Here is a 19,507-nt window from a genome sequence, read left to right as displayed (position 1 = left end):
GTTTTTTTGCCAAAAAATAATAATAATAAATACGTATTTAATTGGCTTTGTGTGCGAAAAACCTGTGGTGATAAACATAATTTTTATATCAAACAACATAATTACCCTATCTCTACCCGAGTAAGCTCATTCCTCATTGGGCCATACATTTAACCCAGCCTTCCTATTGGGCCACCAACTATTCAACTTTTTTGCTTTTCTTTTTTTTCGGCTGCTTAAGAATAAAGGAATATATATAAATTGGATATTTTGAGGTCAAGTATCGCAGCAAATAAACTTGCACCGGTGTAAAATCTTATCGGACGTATCTCACGCATGTCGTCCACGTGTTCATCCTGTTTATCGTCTTCAACGTTTTAACCTTTGCTGTTCTTATTATTTTTTTTTTTGCGCGCCAAAACTCGTGCCTTTCTTGCTCTGCCTCGATTTCTTATTCCCTGTGATTTTCACAGGTACGGTTATTAGGTTTTTCCATCTGCTCTTTCTATACGCGTAATATCTTCTATGTGTTTATTGATTTCCATGCTTAATTTACTGGTTGATTGGTTAGGTTTTTTTTTTTTTTTTTTTTTTTGGGTCTAATGTTCAATTGTTTTCGTGTCGTATTCATATATTCCGCTTTATCTGCAACTCAGGTATGATCGTTTCCCTTTTTCCGATAGTTTTATTGATTCACTTTTGGTTGGAATTTTTATCTGTTTTTGTTTTTAATATTCAATGTTTGGTTACTCCTCACACACGTGTCATTAGGTGGTTGTGGAGTGTTCATGCAGTTTCTTTATTGGTGATCCCACAAATCTATTTTTTTTCACCTTTTCTTTTTCCTCTTATCTTCTTTACATCTAAGCTTTTGACTAGATTCTTCGTCGAAGATATGAATTTTTTTTATTTTTTTTTATAAAATTGTTATTTATTGTTGTTGTTGTTATTTTGTTCTTGATTTCAGATTTTGCTTCACGACATCCGAAATCAACTTTAAAGAACATAGACCGACGTTCAATTAAATATGTATATAAGGTAAAGGTAATACCTGATTTTTTATTTTATTTTTCTTTTTTGCTTTCATGGTCTTTACATGTCAGGTTTCAGCCCTCATCCTTCATCGAAGGTATTAAGGTTTGTTTTCTTCGATTCTTCTTTTGTTTGTATACTTTTGTAGTTTATTGTTGTCGTCCTTATTTTGCAGGTCATGTTTACTTTTAGTTCGTCTTTTTGTTGTTTGAGAAACAACATCCATGACATATGTGGAGTGAACGCCATGTGTGTTACATTAGCCGGGAAATGTCCCCGAGGGCTTTACTTGGAATGATTGATAGCCTCATGTTGACTACCTGTTGCAAATTCAAGGTACCTAAAATCGAAATCGTATATAGAACATTTGTTATTTTGATTTTTGGTTTTGACGATAACTAGATCGTGAAATCAAAAAATTAGGCTTTTGAGCAATTATTATGTGTGGGTTTTGAAAAACAATTTGATTGGGTTTTGAACACTCATTGATGTTGAGTGTCGATGATGTTTTTGATGTGGAGATAACAAGGGAAGTATGTAAAAAAAAATGTCAATATTACCGTCTAAATTACTGTCATAATTACCGTAGACTGACCCATATGAGTGAGCTGTATACTCTTTACCTTACACCCACGTTCGAGACATGGTTGGTTTTCTTATTTTTGGTTATCATAATTTTATAACATGTTGTTTCGAACATGGTTGGTTTTCTTATTTTTGGTTATCATAATTTTAAAACATGTTGTTACTGTGTCTTTTCCTATCTATTTTTTTAATTTAGTCTTTAACCAGAGTTTTAGTTTCTTAATTTATCGTTGTTTATTCCTGCTTCAACTATAGTCGATCTACATACTATTCCTATTGATTATAATGCGGATTAAAGGATCAGTCAGGTCATATTCTGAACAAACTATCTAAACTAAAATCAATTGTATATTTTTGTTAACAGGAGCATCGGTGACAGGAAGGAACAGAAAAAAAGAACTGGGTAACAAGAACAAGTATGTTAATGTATTAGCTTTTGATATACATATTGCAGGTTGAAAATTGAACCAGTTGCAGCTACAAGGAGCAGAAGATATTTTGATATTTTTATAGGACAATATTTTGCAAGTAGAACCACTCCATGCAACATCTTTTGCTTATTTAGTAAGAAGCTTTTGTAAACAAAATAACATTATTATTATTATAGTCAATATAACGTGTATATGTTCTATAACATCTATCTATTTGCTTATTTTTTTTTTTTTTGAACAGCAGAAAGATTTTATTCCTCGAAAAAATCACATGTACAAAGTTAATTACATCGCAAAGCGTAGAGATGCTGAGTTAGAATCCTACGCCTAAATAATTTACATGAGTGAAGCGCACCACAAAAAAACGTTAGAAATAATTACATAAGTAAAGCGCGTGGATTATGCAACCATTCGTGCCATTCGATCTTTCTCTTTTTACAACGCTTCGCAACCCAATCATAACTCTTTGCTTGAATCTCACTAAGCGCATTTGGAGTGGTCCATGAAGTCTTCTTGAAAACTTTTTTATTCCTATTTTTCCAAATAAGATAGACGCAAATCCACTCAACCGCTTGTCATAATTTGCTACCTAATTCCGTGCAACATGAGGGGACAACACCACAAAGAAGATTTTCAAAAGATAGACCAACCGAATCAAAACCCCACCAATCTCGGACCTTTTCCCAAATTTCTCGAACCTTCGAACACGAAAACAGTGAGTGTCTCACCGATTCAATGTCCCCATCACAAAAAGGGCAAAGAGTGGAATGAAGATCAATTCCCCGTTTGTCTAGTTCACATAAAACGGGCAATCGTTCTCGCTTTGCTCTCCATACGAAAACTTCAACCTTTTTTGGAACAAAGTTATTTCTCATGGTCGCTAAGGATATATTCCTTGAAGGGTATGCTTTCGACATAATAAGTTTTGTTAACTTTTTTGTTGTGAATTTCCCCGACTCGCATAGCTTCCAAGAGAAAGAGTCTTCCTTTTCTAATTCCATTACTAAAGTGGATAGTAGCGATTCAAGATTCTCCAATTCATTTTTTGTACGTCCCGTAGCATCCCGTGTCCATTCCCACGAAAACGATACCGAACCGTTGTGTTGATGTAGACGAGAAGATACTAAGACGTTGGGGTTTGATTCGAGCCGAACTAATCTTTTGAAAACATCTTTAAGTGGTTTGTCTAAAATCCAAATATCTTCCCAAAATTTTGTGCTATGACCGTTGCCAATCACCCTCGCGAAAGAATTTGTGAAGTCAACACCCATGTTGTTAATCTCGAGCCCTGCTTTCACAATATTACTCCAAGTAGAATTATTAGTGGAAAAATTCCCCCCCCCCCCCCCCCCCCCCCCCGAAATTGTAAACCCCGACCCCCCATAAATGCTTCTAATGACTTTAACCCACAAGGAAGTGGTATCGAATAAAAACCTCCACCACCACTTGCCGATTAAGGCCAAGTTTTTACAATTAAGAGAAACCAAATTTAGACCACCATCCACCCAAGGGCAAATGACGTCATCCCACTTTACCCATGAAATTTTTGAAATATCCCCTGACCCGCCCCAAAAAAATTTACGTCTTACACTCTCGAGTTTTCTAAGCACGGAAGGCGGAGCACGGAAGAGAGAGAAGTAGTACAACGGCAAGCTATTTAGAACCGCATTCACGAGAGTCAAACGTCCACCGAAAGAAATCGCACGAGCTTTCCAATCCGCCAACCTTTTCTCAAATTTTTCGACCACCGGTTTCCAATTAGAGAGTTTATTCATATTAGCACCAATAGGTAGTCCGAGATAAGACATAGGAAAGGATACTGCCTTGCAACCAAATAAGTTTGCCATATCGACAACTTCATTCTTTTCAACACAAACCCCGAAGAGATAACTTTTATTATAATTAACCTTCAAACCGGAAGTTAACTCGAAGCATTTTAAAAGTTTCATTAGATTCTCAATATTTTCGAAGCTCCACTTGCCAAAGAACATGGTGTCATCCGCATATTGCAAGTGGGAGATAGGAATCCTGTCGTTACCAATTTCAACCCCATCGAGAAGATTGTTAGATACTGCCGACTTTGCTAACCAATTGAGACCTTCCACTGCAATGATGAAAAGAAAAGGAGAAAGAGGATCTCCTTGTCTAACCCCTCTCCCTAGCTTGAATTCTTTTGTTGGCGAACCATTCACATGGACCGAGATAGATGCGGATTTGAGGCAGGAAGCAATCCATTTTCTCCACTTTTGGCCAAAACCCATCAAAATCATCATTTCTTCCAAAAATTCCCAACTAATACTATCAAAAGCTTTCTCAAAGTCCACTTTGAACACCATACTCTTGAGATGATTAGACTTCAAGAATTTAAGGGATTCGTTTGCCACTAAAACGCCATCGATTATGTTCCTACCCTTTATAAACGCGCTTTGTTCAAAACCAACTAGATTCGGAATTACCTTCTTGATACGGTTGGATAGTAGCTTCGCAATAATTTTGTAGAAACTTCCAATAAGACTAATTGGTCTATATTCGTTTAGATTTATCGGGTTAGTAATCTTTGGAATTAGTGTGATGAAAGAGGCATTACAACCCGGAGAAATCTCACCCGTATACCAAAAATTACTAATTGCTTCCACTAAATCTTCACGAATAATAGGCCAAAATTTTTTAAAGAATCGCATGTTAAAACCGTCCGGTCCCGGGGCCTTGTTACTTGCACAACCTTTTAACGCTTCCCAAATTTCTTCTTCACAAAAAGCTACTTCGAGATCCTTCACTTGTTCACTGTTCAGCAAAAATGTACCTGAGAAAGTACCTTCTGTTGGCGGCCTGTCTATCTATATGCTTATTAAGTAGGAAGTTTTCGTAAACAAAACAAAATAGTCATATAATGTTGTTCTATAACATCTGTAATGCTTATAATCGTTCACTTAAGCACATTAACCACACCTGAAAATAATGGCAACAATCGGTCGCAACGCGCGGACCTCATTCATCTTGTTCGTACTAAAGGGGATTGAAACAAAAAAAATTCATTTGGCATCTCTTGCTCTTCTGAAAGCAGTGAGAAGGATACAATCAGAGCAAAGGATAAAAAAAGATTGTTCAAATGATGTGTACGATATCTCGGTAAATGTTTGACATTTCAAGTGATATAATTAATGACGTTGGGCAAGGGTAAGGGTCGTGTAGTGCTATCTCAAAGCGACTAAGAAAAAAGTTAGTTCAAAAAAAGTCACGTATAAAAAAAAGTGATGAAATTTGATATACTAAATGTGAGCATGGCAGCGGACGAGTTGCCGAGCAAAAAATTCAAACCCTGATGATAGCCTCATGGAACACCCGTGGCTCGGTAACACTTCAAGAGGTCAAATGGCCGGTGGAATGGTTAACCGCATTCAAGTTCAATATTTTTCGATTCAAGAAATGTCATTAAAGAAGTGTCACAACCCACAATGAATACAATATCGAGTGAGTATGCATTGCATGGGTGAATAGAATAATTTTTTTTTTTTTTTTTTGGCTAAAAACGAGAACTTTATAACAAATCTTTTTTTTGTAAAGAGAAAAAGAAAAACGAGATACAAGAAGCAAAATAAGGATGGGCTCGAGAAGAGTATACTAAACCTGACGGCACACACCATCCTACAGCAAACTAAGCCCGAGCCCGACCGAAGCCTAAAAAACAGCACGACAAACTCACACAACAAAAATGCAAAAAAAAAAAAAAAAAAAAAAAAAAAACGAAAAAGGAACCAAACTAACAATGGAGCTAAACTACCAACTAACACAAAATCAAACTTCATCGCCGGTGTTGTTCATTGCATCACCATTACCCGCAAAAGCCTTGAAGGAGAAAGTCGAATCCTCATCGTTTATAGATCCCGGCGGAGGAGAATCAAACCATTCTTTCTAAATTCCTCAAAAAAACCTAATAAATTCAATCAGGTATCTAGTTTTATTATTACTTATGAATAAACCTTGTTTACAAGAGGCTGTATTTATATCTAAAACATACCAATCCTAATCTAATACATATAGACCAATTCTCCAACTATATATACAATAGGACTAATATTATAAGGAAAGTGTATATCACATATATCACTGCAATACTCCTCCCTCAAGTTGGAATGTGTAGGTCACAAACACCCAACTTGTCACGCGGGAACAAGAATCTGTCCGTTCCCAGAGCTTTAGTAAAGATATCAGCCACTTGAAATTCAGAGCGAATGGCACACGGTTTAATATCACCATTATTAACACGTTCTCGGACAAAATAACAATCCATCTCCACATGTTTCGTTCTGTCATGATAAACCGAATTTGATGCAATGTGTCTCGTTGCCTCATTGTCACACATCAATGGAGTAGTCGTAGTCTGTATAACAACCAACAGAGCCATAAAATTTCACAAACAGTGGTAGCCATGGCGCGATATTCTGATTCAGTGGAGGAACGGGATACCAAACTCTGTTTCTTTGTCCTCCACGAGATAGGTGCACCTCCAAGACTAATAAAATATCCCATGCACGAACGTTTGGTACGATGGCAACTAAGCCAACTCGCGTCACAATAAGCAACAAGTTCTAGGGTCTCAGTTGACGCTAGAAACAATCCTTGCCCAGGTGTGCCCTTTAAATAACGTAAGACACGGATTGCAGCATCCATATGAGTCTTTTGTGGATTGCTCAAAAACTGACTAAGATGATTAACGGAATACTCAATGACGGGCCGAGTAACCGTGAGATACAAAAGTCTTCCTACTAACCGCCTATATTTAGCAACATCTACTTCATCACTCGTGTCTTCCTTTTTAAGTAGCAAGTTTTGCTCCATAGGGAAAGCACTAGGACGAGCCCCTTGAACACCATAATCTTCTAATATATCCAGCGTGTATTTACGTTGACTAATGAGAAAACTTTTATCAGAACGTGCAACTTCTATGCCTAAGAAGTATTTGAGTCTACCAAAATCTTTAATGCTAAAGTTTGTATGCAAGTGAACTTTTACTTGTTCGATCCTTTTACCATCATTTCCCATTAAAAGGATATCATCAACATAGATTAGGGCAACGAGATGAATCTGATTTCGTCGATAAACAAGCATGGAGTGGTAGGACTAATATTATAAGAAAAGTGTATATCACATATATCACCGCAATAAAACCTTCCTTTCCTAATGCACGTCTCGATCCCGAGCCCACATAATACCACTTACACGCCCCGTCCATTTTAGACGCACGCCTCAATGGATTATTATGAATAATATATAAATAATATATATTATCATTTTAATCTTAATGTATTTTAATAATAGTTAGACATTCTAATAACCTTATAATAGATCTCAGTTTCAAACCTCGTTAATTATATACTTTGTTCAAGCAAAGAACAAACGACTTCAGGTATTCATGATGGTAGATAATCCAACTGGATACTTTACTATACACAACTATTTTCAACTCTTCTATAGTCACTCATGATTCGAACTTGAAATCTGTTGCGAGGATTTTGAAGGCTCGAACTAATAAGCTACCTTGGAACGGCTATTAAAAAGTTGGAAAAGGTTAAATTTAAATAAAACATTTTTTTCGTAATATAACCTTAATAAAATAACCTTAAAAATAAAATTTTCATATATGTACAAGTCTTTCTACATACTACTAATAGATGCGATTGAGTACAACACAATACAGCTGACTTTTTCTTCTTTGTATTTCTATGTGAAAGTTGCTTTCTTAAAAGCAAAAGTTCATTTGTTTTTTCTTTTTTTCTTTTTATGTTAGTGTCTTTTATTTAATTGTTTTGATTTAAAGTATAGAATCCTATGCACCCATAAAGAAAGAAAAGAAAACAAGAATCTAAAAACACACTTTTTATATGAATTCCTTTACAAAAATACTACTATATTTTTATTTTCTTTTTGAAGTAATTCTACTAAACTCATACGTTTCTCATTTCAAGTAATCTATAACAAATCAATTAAAAGTGAAAGAACATGGTGGATACAAAGTGGATAAAAATTGATGTGTAATTACTTGATTTAATTACCTATGTAATGATTCAATTTTGAACTCTAATTTTAAGGTTAATTGTGAACAATTTAATCTCGTGGTTACACTTTGTATACAAGTCTTGTTACACTAAATTTACGTTTGTTCATATTTATTTAATTGTTAAGAGAATTGAGTTTGGGGAACTTTGGCTGTACAATTGTTAGAATCGAGATAATTGAGTTTGTGTTGGTGATTTTATTGTTATCAACAAGCATTTTAGTTAATTGGGATTTACTTGAAAGCAAGGGTAATCAAGTTATACTTAGTAACGGGTTTGGAGTGTGTGGAGTACACGCCCGTAAGAGTTAACTTGATGCTGGCATGAAAATTGTGGTATTGAAAAGGCTCAAAATTCCACCATTTTCCATTAGGTGTTAACGAAAAGTTGCGTCTTTTCGTTGAAAGATTGCCTATTTTAGTTGAAAGGTTGCGACCTTTCATCGCACCCTTTCATTTCTTATATATATGGGATATGAGTTTTGCTTTCATAAGAACATACAAGAAAAATCACATTCTCACTAATACTATAATTTGATCTCTTCTTGCCTAGAGACAAATTGTGTTCTTGTCTTATCCCAATTAAGATTTCGTGTAACCCGAGGCAAGTAGGGTCGAAATACTTAATTAGGAAAGTGTTTCACGATTCAAGAATCAATCCGGGATTATCATTTACAACCCTTATTTCTAACAGTTTGCTCAGAAATAACAGCAAATATAGGTATTATGCGATTTTTAGGGAAAAACAGATCAATGTCAGCTTTATTCAACATCTTGATTTAGACATCGGTGACGAAACACTTGCGGGACTTGGATAGGGAGTGGTGGAGCTTTGCAATAGAAGTTTCACAAGCGAAACGCTGAAATCGGCGAGTTACTTTCGGTGCTCTTAGAGCACCAAGAATGGTCGAAGTTTCCTTCATTTTTTCCAAAGTTATACCTCTAGAACGTCGTGATTTGAAGTTCCACCTCTCTGGTCCGATGTTCCTTCTGAAAGTCTTGAAATAGACCCCAAGTTATCGAAGTTCCATGCTTTAAAAAAAAAAAAATTCTTTCATTCTTTTTTTTTGTTAATGGTTCATATATAGTATATATATAGTCATGAACAGTGAACTTTAACAATGAACCACTCCATTTTGTACCTTCAAAAAAAAAAAAAAAAAAAAAAAAAAAAAAAAAACACACACTAAATTTGACTTATCTCTACCTCTAGGTTCTGTTTCAAAGATTATTTGAGAAAAAAATGAAATGAAATTGAATGAAAGGGAGGGAAGAGGATCCTTCCAGAAGTAAGCTTTAGACAGAAAATTACACTGAATAATCTTCACTTCATTTCCTTTCTCTTCAAACTTAAACTCAGGAACACCAAATATTTAAATTTTCCTTTCACTTCATTTTCTTTTGTTAGAGTGCGAATCGAGTTAAACAAGTCGAACAAAATGTTTCAAGGGAAGAGGCGTGTCGCGGCCTCTACTAGGCGCGACGTGGCCAAACGCATAAACAGAGCATCAGATTCGAGAAGCTTCTGTCATGGAATTTGCCTTGGAGCCGCGGCGCGGCCCTTTCTAGGCGCGGCGCGGCTATGCCTGACGAGGAAGTTTCCAAAACGCGTTTTCTTGTTCCCAAAGCTATTTCCTTGTTGAGTTTTTGCCTATTTAAGCATTTTATTGTAACCCATACATATATCCACGAAATTTGTCAATAAAAGAACTCTTTGGTGGCCGAGGATTAAAGTAATCATTCGTGATTACATATAACCTCGTTAAATTCTCTTGTTTTTATCGTTTTTGCTAGTTTCTTCATATACATCAATTATTTTCGTTTATTGTAAGTGGGTTTGATAACCTATGGTTATCAAGTCTTGTTAGGGCTCACGTGCTTAATTCCTAACAAGTGGTATCAAGAGCTTCGGTTCGGTTTCACGGGAACAATGGCGGAAAAGAGTGATGTGAAGATTAATAAGTTTGATGGGAATGATTTTAGCTTTTGGAAGATGCAAATTGAAGATGTGCTCTATCAAAAGAAGCTTTACCAACCGTTGAAGGGTATTAAACCGGAAGAGATGACTCAAGGCGAGTAGGAGTTGTTGGATAGGCAAGCCCTAGGAGTTGTTCGACTTTCTCTGGCCAAGAACGTTGCTTACAACATCGTGGGTGAAACCACAACGGCGGGTGTACTTGCAGCTTTATCTAACATGTATGAAAAACCATCCGCTTTGAATAAAGTTTTCTTGATTCGGCAATTGGTGAATGCTAGGATGATGGAGGGTTCCTTGGCGGCTGATCGTGTTAACGAATTTAATTCGATTTTAACTCGTTTGAAGTCGGTGAATATTAAATTCGATGATGAGCTTGAGGCGTTGTTTTTGCTATCTTCATTGCCCGATAGTTGGGCCGGTACAGTTATGGCGGTTAGTGGTTCATCCGGAACTACTAAGTTAACTTTTGAAGGAATCTGGGATTTGATTCTTAGCGAAGGTATTCGTAGGAGAGATTCAAATGGAAGTTCGGGTTTGGCTCTAAGTGCTAGTCGGGGAAGAGCTAGGTCAAGAAGTCCGTCAAGGATCAAGAACGTGGTGTGTTGGAATTGTCAACAAGTTAGTCACTATAAGTCAAAGTGCCCGAGTCTTAAGTCGAGTGAGAGCGTATCGACTGTGGTGATCGAAGATGTGTTGATGTGTCAAAAAGTGGTTCTTGATGAATCTTGGGTTTTTGATTCGGATGCCTCGTATCATGTTACCCCATACATGAACGAGATGGTGAACTTCAAGGAATACTCCGGTAAGGTTCGAGTTGCGAATGGGAGTACACTTGAAATTGCGGGTATTGGTGATCTCGTAGTTAGACACTTGAATTATGCTTGGATCTTGAGGAATACGCGGTTCGCACCAAAGCTTAAGAGTCGGTTGATTTCGGTTGGGCAATTGGATGACGATAATTGTCATGTCCTATTTGGAGATCAAAAGTGTGTAGTGTTTAAGGGAGATTATGTGGTTGTTCGCGGATTTAAAAGGGGAACCATGTATATGGTTGAAGTTCCTAAGGAAGAATGGCTAGGTGATTTTGTGGAGGCTCAAAGTCCTAGCATGCTAATGCTTTCCAGAATTGTTGAGGGATCTTGGTTGAGTGGGAGCTCAAAGGAAGTTGAAGCTAGTGAAAATTCGGGTCGAATTGGGTACACTAGAGATTTTCGGTACTTCGGGTAGATCTTCTCCAATGGCAACTTTGTTGTGGTCGATCGAGGAAGATGAACAAGAGGTTTTCTTAAGAGTCATGATTGATGATACATCTGTACAATGGGAGTTGGCTCGAAATAGAAAATCAGGTTTGTCAAAAGACGTGCGCACGTATGTGGTCGGTGTTCCAGTGGTGAAAGTAAAGGCGGTTATGTGGAAGATCAAGGGTGTGATTGCATTCTCACACGGCTGCCTTGATGGTGTTATCCATATGTTTGATCTACCGGCGGGTTTATTCTTTGTTGGAAAGTTGAATCGGGTGGATGATATTGTGTACGGGTGGATCGCTTGGGAGATGGGGTTAATTGGGTGGGTCGGACTCAAACGACCCGTTATCTCCAAAACTAAGGAGGTATGTGACATAGCCAAAGAGAGGTTCTTGTTTCCCAAGCTAGTAACAAAAGGGTCGAATTATAGCTCAGCGGTATTTTTGGTGTCGAAAGACTTCACTTGCTCGAAGGTTATCGGGAGAAGTGTGGCGTGATTCGGGTGCAAATCCGGCGGTATCAAAAGGAGATATAATTAGCGGGTCAAGTTGTTATTGTGGGATGATGATGAAGTTGATGATGTTAGGTTAAGATGGATGTTGTTTAACGTATCTTCGTGTGACGATCCTTCCAAACTCCTTTGGACGAATACATCATTCATTGATTTCATAGTAAGGTTTTGACCTCTATATGATACGTTTTGTAAACATTGCATTCTTTTAAAAAGGCACACCATAAATGAATATATAAATCCAAGGTTTTCAACGTCTGATAATTTCCACGTATAGACAATTACCGTATATAATAGTTTACAATACTACGTCTGTTGACAAAGCAGTCAAAATAAGATACACGGTGATGATTTTGTGAATGCAAAGTTTTCTTGAATAAAGCATGTATGACTCCATGCACATAGCTTGTATAACGTATAAGCAAACAGCGAAAGACTTCTAGGAACCTGAGAATAAACATGTTTAAAAGTGTCAACACAAAGGTTGGTGAGTTCATAGTTTTAATGTTGCGCATAATCTGTATATAAAGGTGGATCACAAGATTTCAGTTGTTTCATCCAGAAACGTTTACCAAAAGATTCTACGTAACAGAGCACCCTGGTAACTAAACTTTAACGTCTATATAATAAGTACCCTTTGTATAATAATCTTAATAATACACGCAAACCAACGTATACGCTTCTCAAATAGCATACGTCCGTTAAAAGGCTAGTGCTCTAGCTCGGACGGGGATGTCAAGCCCTATGGATCCATATACTACTACTCGCGCCCACCAGTTCTTATAACCGGTAGTTACTAGTTACCAAAGCTAAGGGATTTTCAGTTCAAGCTCAGTGTAGAATTAAGTATGTACTTGTATCCATTGCGTTTAAAATAAAGTGCATGTATTCTCAGCCCAAAAATATAGATTGCAAAAGCAATTAAAAAGGGAGCATATGAAACTCACCTTAGCAGCACATAAGGTCATTCACCAAAAAGTGACTGAAACTCGGAATGCAAAATTAACCGTAAATCTCAACCTAGAGAACATATGTTGGTTAATACATATCTAATAAGCTAGGTTGGGTCATAGTGTATCACAATCCTAATGCTCGAGATTGACATACAAAAGTTATCAAAAGTCATTTCAAAAAGTCAACCTGACTCAATAGTAACTTTTAAAATCTATACTATAGTTTGAATGATCATGGTAATTGGATATATTTTAACATTTCATATAGTTTCCTAATACTTGTAAAACCAGATTTAGTATTTATAAAGCTTTAAAACATGATAAGACAGTCAACTTGACAATTGGTCAACAAAACGAGACGTGCCTTATATGGAAATTCATTTACTCGATTAGTAATATCTAAAAATCCAATTTATCAATCTCATAGACAAGTTGTTTAAATATTAATTTACAGTTTCAAACACAATTTCAATTAACGTTAATCATAATTCAGTTGTCCATATTTTTTAATTCGTTCATCGAAATTACGCGATCTCTAAATGAAAAGTTATTGATTTTTCGCCAGCTTTCTAAAAACATGCATATCATATACCTTTTATCAATAACATATGTATCAAATTCCTGATCTATCATAAACTATTTAACGACAAAATTAATCGTACTAGCATGCATAATCCTATATACTCGAGCACTAGTCAGGGATACACTATTCATATATAATAGATAAGATATAAATGCTTACGTATCAATATTATGATTCAATATTGTAGAAAAGTACGTAGACGCAACGGAGATGATAAACACTAGATTGACCTCACGAGCTATACCCCGATCCATACACATAACCTCCATAGCTATAACCCATAATTTCCTTAATTCTATCCCTCTCGAAAAATTCATTTTGAAAACATGCAAGCAGAACCTCGTCGTAGTATTTTATGTATAAATAATAATAATAATTGATATTAATAATAATAATAATAATAATAATAATAATAATAATAATAATAATAATAATAATAATAATAATAATAATAATAATAATAATAATAATAATAATAATAATAATAAAATTAATAATAAATATTTTTTGTATTTATATGCTTGAGAGATCGAGAGAAGTGAATTGTGTGTGCAAAACTGAACCGAATGATTGAGCTTTATAATGTGGCCTGATTCTAATGCCCATGCGAGTGCATGGGATTTTAGTGCAAATCTCATGCACTTGCATGAGCTCATGCACTCGCATGGGTTTTATGCCTATTTTCCATGCGATCGCATGACCGTCAGATCCAGCTCACATATTTTTTGTTTTTTTGTTTGTCGACATAATTAAATAAAATATATATAATTTAAATAATTAATTATATATTATATTAAATTCATGTGCATAGTTGACTTGTAATTTTCGTTCCGATGACTCGTACGTTGTCACTCGACTTATGTCTCAGTTCCGGTTTCTCGAACGCATTTTCGTACGCTTAGAAAACTCGCAATTTATGTTTTGTGACTCGTACCTTTGTCAAAATATAGTCTTAAATTATCAATAAACTATATCATTCAAAGTGTATCTTAAACTTTCGAGTGTTTTGGTCATTTACTTCTATAAATCATTATCTCGCTATTTGTTGATATATATATAATAACAAATCGTTTTATGACCAAGTTAATATATATTTTCAACATTTATAAACACGTTTTAAATATACGTCGCAAATTATTCATACAATTCCAACTTATTATATATATTCAAATAAATATTTAAACCAATAAGTTTAATGTACGGTATCAAACAATTAATACATTGTTACGTTTTCAAGTTATAGTGTATATATATATATATACATATGTATGTATATATATATATATATATATACATATATATATATATACATATAATTGTTCTCGAATCGTCAAGAACAACCGAAAGGTATTTGAGTAGTTCAAAAATTTTGAGATTCAGTTTTACAGACTTTGCTTATCGTGTCGAAAATGTTAATCATACAAAGATTAAGTTTAAATTTGGTCAGAAATTTCCTGGTCATCACACTTCGAGTGGGAGATTGTTGGAGTGCGAATCGAGTTAAACAAGTCAAAGAAAATGTTTCAAGGGAAGAGGCGCATCTCGGCCTCTCCTAGGCACAACGCGGCCTAATGAAATGTCCCGTTCATATTGATTATAAACGTTCCATATTAATTGATTTCGTTGCGAGGTTTTGACCTCTATATGAGACGTTTTTCAAAGACTGCATTCGTTTTTAAAACAAACCATAACCTTTATTTTATCGACAAGGTTAAAAAGTCACCACCTAGATTTTCCAGAAATGATAATCTAAAATATCACACTTACACACTACCAATACATATTAGTTTACAATATTAATATGTTACAACAAAGTAAATCTCGAATGCAGTTTTAAACAATATTATACAAGCATGCTGACACCAAATCTTGTCCATATTTTAGCATGCAACAGCGGAAGCTTTTAATAATCACCTGAGAATAAACATGCTTTAAACGTCAACAAAAATGTTGGTGAGTTATAGGTTTAACCTATATATTTATCAAATCGTAATAATAGACCACAAGATTTCATATTTCAATATACATCCCATACATAAAGATAAAAATCATTCATATGGTGAACACCTGGTAACCGACCTTAACAAGATGCATATAGAATATCCCCTATCATTCCGGGACTCCCTTCTGACATGATGAATTCGAAGTACTAAAGCATCCGGTACTTTGGATGGGGCTCGTTGGGCCCAATAGATCTATTTTTAGGATTAGCGTCAATTAGGGTGTCAGTTCCCTAATTCTTAGATTACCAGACTAAAAAGGGGCATATTCGGTTTAATAATCCAGCCATAGAATGTAGTTTCATTTACTTGTGTCTATTTTGTAAAACATTTATAAAACTGCATGTATTCTCATCCCAAAATATTAGATTTTAAAAGTGGGACTATAACTCACTTTCACAGATTTTTACTTCGTCGGGAAGTAAGACTTGGCCACTGGTCGATTCACGAACCTATAACAAATATGTACATATATATCAAAGTATGTTCAAAATATATTTACAACATTTTTAATACGTTTTGCTGTTTTAAGTTTATTAAGTCAGATGTCCTCGTTAGTAACCTACAACTAGTTGTCCACAGTTAGATGTACAGAAAATAAAGCAATATATATTATCTCGAATCAATCCACGACCTCGTGTATACAAGCCTCAGGCTAGATCACAACTCAAAGTATATATAATATTTTAGAATCAACCTCAACCCTGTATAGCTAACTCCAACATTACTGCATATAGAGTGTCTATGGTTGTTCCGAAATATATATATAAATGGGTCGATATGATATGTCAAAACATTATATTCGTGTCTATGGTATCCCAAGATTACATAATATATTAGAATACATGTATAATACAATATGAGTTAGCTAGGATATGATTAATATAGATTTGTTACCCATTTTCACGTAGCTACAACAAGAAAAATTATCCAATCTTGTTTTACCCATAACTTCTTCGTTTCAAATCCGTTTTCAGTGATTCAAGTTGCTATGGTTTTATATTGAACTTAAGTTTATGAATCTAAACAGAAAAAGTATAAGTTTATAGTCGGAAATATAGGTTACAATTCGTTTTTGTAAAGGTAGTCATTTCAGTCGAAAGAACGACGTCTAGATGACCATTTTGGAAAACATTCTTTCACTTTGAGTTTAACCATGATTTTTGGATATAGTTTCATGTTCATAAGAAAAATCATTTTCCCAGAAGAACAACTTTTAAATCAAAGTTTATCATAGTTTTTAATTAACTAACCCAAAACAGCCCGCAGTGTTACTACGACGGCGTATATCCGATTTTACGGTGTTTTTCGTGTTTTCAGGTTTTAAATCATTAAGTTAGCATATCATATAGATATAGAACATGTATTTAGTTGATTTTAAAAGTCAAGTTAGAGGGATTAACTTTCGTTTGCGAACAAGTTTAGAATTAACTAAACTATGTTCTAGTGATTACAAGTTTAAACCTTCGAATAAGGTAGTTTTATATATATGAATCGAATGATGTTATGAACATCATTACTACCTCAGGTTTTGTGGATAAACCTACTGAAAATGAGAAAAATAGATCTAGCTTCAAAGGATCCTTGGATGGCTTGAAAGTTCTTGAAGTAGAATCATGACACGAAAACAAGTTCAAGTAAGATTTCCACTCGAAATAAGATTGTTAATGTTATAGAAATTGAATCAAAGTTTGAATATGAGTATTACCTTGTATTAGAAAGATATCTTACTGTAAATAAGAAAGATTTCTTGAGGTTGGATGATCACTCAAAGTGGATTTGCAAGATTGAAAGTAAGCTAGCAAACTTGGAAGTGTTGTTGGTGTGTTCTTGAGTAGTTGTTTTGTAACTTGGTTTATGTATGGATTTATGAACTAGATTGAGCTAGATTTTGATGAAGATGATGAAGAACACTTAGAACACTAAGAGGGTAATTGAGAGAGAGTAATTTGATTCAAGAAAATTGAAATGGAAATGTGTTTGTGAGTCTCCTACTTCACGTGAATATGTAAGTCCCATACAGGCTCCATTAGTTTGTAATTTTGTGAGATATTTCATGCTAGATGTTAAATGATGGTTCCCACATGTTTAGGTGACTCACATGGGCTGCTAAGAGCTAATCATTGGAGTGTATATACCAATAGTAAATACATTTAGAAGCTGTGTATTGTACGAGTACAAATACGAGTGCATACGAGTAGAATTGTTGATGAAAATGAATGAGGATGTAATTGTAAGTACTTTGATAAGTGTCAGTACTTTGATAAGTGTATTGAAGTCTTTCAAAAGTGTATGAATACATATTAAAACGGTACATGTATATACATTTTAACTGAGTCGTTAAGTTATCGTTAGTCGTTACATGTAAGTGTTGTTTTGAAACCTTTAGGTTAACGATCTTATTAAATGTTGTTAACCCATTATTTATTATATCTAAAGAGATGTTAATTTATTACATTATCATGATATTATGATATATTAATATATCTTAGTATGATATATATACAGTTAAATGTTGTTACAACGATAATCGTTACATATATGTCTCGTTTCGAAATCCTTAAGTTGGTAGTCTTGTTTTTTCATATGTAGTTCATTGTTAATATACTTAATAATATGTTTACTTATCATTTATCATATTTATATATAGTGTATCAATATCTTAAAATGATACATATGTAATTAGTAAGACGTTGTTATAACGATAATCGTTATATATATCGTTTTCAAGTTTCTTAATTCAATAGTCTCATTTTTATGTATATAACTCTTTGTTAAAATACCTAATGAGATACTTACTTATCATAATATCATGTCAACTATATATATATCCATATATATGTTATCATATAGTTTTTACAAGTTTTAACGTTCGTGAATCACCGGTCAACTTGGGTGGTCAATTGTCTATATGAAACCTATTTCAATTAATCAAGTCTTAACAAGTTTGATTGCTTAATATATTAGAAACACTAAATCATGTAAATAACAATTTAATTTAATATATACAAGCATGTAAAAGTTCGGGTCACTACAGTACCTACCCGTTAAATAAATTTCGTCCCGAAATTTTAAGCAGTTGGAGGTGTTGATGTATCTTCTGGAAATAAGTGCGGGTATTTCTTCTTTATCTGATCTTCTCGTTCCCAGGTGAACTCGGGTCCTCTACGAGCATTCCATCGAACCTTAACAATTGGTATCTTGTTTTGCTTAAGTCTTTTAACCTCACGATCCATTATTTTGACGGGTTCTTCGATGAATTGAAGTTTTTCGTTGATTTGGATTTCGTCTAACGGAATAGTGAGATCTTCTTTAGCAAAATATTTCTTCAAATTCGAGACGTGGAAAGTGTTATGTACCGCCGCGAGTTGTTAAGGTAACTCAAGTAGGTAAGCTACTGGTCCAACACGATCAATAATCTTGAATGGTCCAATATGCCTTGGATTTAATTTCCCTCGTTTACCAAATCGAACAACGCCTTTCCAAGGTGCAACTTTAAGCATGACCATCTCTCCAATTTCAAATTCTATATCTTTTCTTTTAATGTCAGCGTAGCTCTATTGTCGATTTTGGGCGGCTTTCAACCGTTGTTGAATTTGGATGATCTTCTCGGTAGTTTCTTGTATTATCTCCGGACCCGTAATCTGTCTATCTCCCACTTCACTCCAACAAATCAAAGACCTGCACTTTCTACCATAAAGTGCTTCAAACGGCGCCATCTCAATGCTTGAATGGTAGCTGTTGTTGTAGGAAAATTCTGCTAACGGTAGATGTCGATCCCAACTATTTCCGAAATCAATAACACATGCTCGTAGCATGTCTTCAAGCGTTTGTATTGTCTTTTCACTCTGCCCATCAGTTTGTGGATGATAGGCAGTACTCATGTCTAGACGAGTTCCTAATGCTTGCTATAATGTCTGTCAGAATCTTGAAATAAATCTGCCATCCCTATCAGAGATAATAGAGATTCGTATTACATGTCTGGAGATGACTTCCTTCAAATACAGTCGTGCTAACTTCTCCATCTTGTCATCTTCTCTTATTGGCAGGAAGTGTGCTGATTTGGTGAGACGATCAACTATTACCCAAATAGTATCAAAACCACTTGCATCCTTGGCAATTTAGTGATGAAATCCATGGTAATGTTTTCCCATTT

At 34.9% G+C, this 19,507-nt stretch overlaps 1 long non-coding RNA gene across 3 annotated transcripts; it reads left to right on the top strand.

The window, feature by feature from the left end:
* Nucleotides 1-276: 276 nt before the first annotated feature.
* LOC139873457 (uncharacterized) lies at nt 277-2,211 on the top strand. Of its 3 annotated transcripts, none has more exons than XR_011767348.1 (4): nt 277-452; nt 947-1,017; nt 1,187-1,347; nt 1,961-2,211. It is a non-coding gene; the product is annotated as an uncharacterized lncRNA (long non-coding RNA). The 3 variants fall into 3 exon arrangements; XR_011767349.1 differs by having other exon boundaries at nt 947-1,023; XR_011767347.1 differs by having other exon boundaries at nt 947-1,347.
* The last annotated feature ends 17,296 nt before the right edge of the window (nt 2,212-19,507 follow it).

The sequence above is a fragment of the Rutidosis leptorrhynchoides genome, chromosome 10 (genome assembly GCF_046630445.1).
Source record: "Rutidosis leptorrhynchoides isolate AG116_Rl617_1_P2 chromosome 10, CSIRO_AGI_Rlap_v1, whole genome shotgun sequence".
In the NCBI taxonomy this organism is placed as follows: domain Eukaryota; kingdom Viridiplantae; phylum Streptophyta; class Magnoliopsida; order Asterales; family Asteraceae; genus Rutidosis; species Rutidosis leptorrhynchoides.
The sequence above is the reverse complement of the archived record's forward strand: the minus strand, read 5'-3'. Positions and strand labels throughout refer to the sequence as shown.